Source organism: Galeopterus variegatus, unplaced genomic scaffold (genome assembly GCF_000696425.1).
Source record: "Galeopterus variegatus unplaced genomic scaffold, G_variegatus-3.0.2 Scaffold4856, whole genome shotgun sequence".
NCBI lineage: Eukaryota > Metazoa > Chordata > Mammalia > Dermoptera > Cynocephalidae > Galeopterus > Galeopterus variegatus.
The window spans coordinates 90,035-92,395 of NW_007730967.1; positions in this window are offsets into that span (position 1 = coordinate 90,035).

Here is a 2,361-nt window from a genome sequence, read left to right on the forward strand (position 1 = left end):
TCTCTACTACTAGAAATAGACTTGCCAGCACATCGACAGTCTTTTTTCTGGCCCCTCTTGCACTCACCTGAGATGCTCGCCATAACATTTACCACTCAGCATGTCCCAAACCGGTGACTTGCACAGTACTCGCCAAGCAGGTATTGTAAAATGGGACCCTAAAGTCTTGCACAGAAAATTTAAATTAAACAGAATTAAAATTAAACAGATTTACTTGACACAGGACTTTTCCATTTTCAGAGTCTTTAATCTGCTGACACATATAAGGCACTGTCAAGGGCATGTGGTGTATAGCATTTACCAAACATCTGAGCCCAGAATCTTTTTGGTTTTTTGGGTTATTTGGTTTTTTGGGTTATTTGGTTTTTTGGGGTTTTTTTGTACCACAGTTATGAACACCTCCAAAAGAAATAAGTAACACAGTTTGGGAAAACCTTGGCTAAATGGATTTATTTTTCTTTTTCTTTGCAAGATCAGTCCTACAAGCCATTTCTGCCTGGAAACCTTGTCCTCAATTCCAGAAGCTTCCATCAGATGAAACTTGACTTTATTCTTGGTGCCTAGTGTCCTACACTGACACTTCCAGGTTTATGTTACCTCCTGAGCTACAGTCCCTCCATAAGTGTTAAACAAAAATAACTTTTTACACAAAGCACTTCAAAGTCTTGATGTTCTCTCGTTCACCCACATACCGGGCCATAGTCAATCACTTCCCTCTTGATCCTCTACCAAAAGCAGGGCTGTGTCTTGCTCAACATCCCATCACCTTTTCCTGCTGAGGCGGTCCTNTAGCATTTACCAAACATCTGAGCCCAGAATCTTTTTGGTTTTTTGGGTTATTTGGTTTTTTTGTACCACAATTATGAACACCTCCAAAAAAAAATAAGTAACACAGTTTGGGAAAACCTTGACTAAATGGATTTCTTTTTTTTTTTTTTGCAAGATCAGTCCTACAAGCCATTTTTGCCTGGAAACCTTGTCCTCAATTCCAGAAACTTCCATCAGATGAAACTTGACTTTATTCTTGGTGCCTAGTGTCCTATACTGACACTTCCAGGTTTATGTTACCTCCTGAGCTACAGTCCTTCCATAAGTGTTAAACAAAAATAACTTTTTACACAAAGCACTTCGAAGTCTTGATGTTCTCTCGTTCACCCACATACTGGGCCATAGTCAATCACTTCCCTCTTGATCTTCCACCAAAAGCAGGGCTGTGTCTTGCTCAACATCCCATCACCTTTTCCTGCTGAGGCGGTCCTCAGTTAGATGCCCACCCAGCACTCCAGGTAGGCAAGGCAGGCACTTTGGTCTCCAACTGACCATCAGTGAAACTGAGGCAGAAGAGGCAGACCTTTACTTTACGAATGTTAGGAAACGGCATAGCCAGGACTAGAAGGCATGCCTTGGGAACTCGTGACTCATGACCTGAATGATAAAGTCATCCTCACAAAGGCACGCTGGTCTAGGGCTCTAAATTGTCACTAAATGGTATTTTAGAGGGAAAAAAAGACTGAGACTTAGAAAGTGACCTGATTGGTCTCTAACTCAATGAACAGGGACATGAAACACCCATGTTTCATGTCTCATGAGACCTTCTGAGCAGCCCCAGAGGTGAGTCATTACAGGACCAAAGATGTTAACAAGCAAGAAGAAAGAAAGAAACACAACTGGATATGTGAGATCAGGAAGACAGGGCCGTCCAGCCAGTGCCCATGGGAAAAACGTGCATACTGAAATTGCTCCTACTTGGCCCGGCTGCTCCTGCTCATGACTGTGCCAGGCAGTTACCCAACTAACCAAAATTCTGCCATCGATTATGCTCACTCCTTTACCCATTAACTCAGTCTGAGGGGGTCATACCAGGGATATGAAGTATTTTAGAGTTTAATTTGGAGAAAATATTTATCCTATGTGCCTTTGCAGCATGAGGCATAGTTAGGGGACTGTATTAGTCTGTTTTCTGTCACTTATAACAGAATACCTAAAATTAGAAAATTTTTGAAGAAAATGAAATTTATTTCTTACAGTTTTGGTGGCTGGGAAGTCCAAGGTCCAGGGAGCACATCTAGTGAGGTCCTTCTGCTTCTTGTTGGGAACTCTCTACAGACCAGGGTATCACGTGGTGAGAATGGCAAGAGCATTTTACGTGCTCACTTGCTCTCCTTATAAAGCCTCCAGTCTCCTCCCTGGTAACCCATTAAAACATTAACCCAATTACTCCATGAATAGATTAATCCACTCATGAGGGCATAGTCCTCATGATCCAATCACCTCTTACAGGCCCCACCTTTTGATTACCATATTGGAAATTAAGTTCCAACATGAGTTTTGAAGGGGGACAAACATTCAGACCACAGCAGG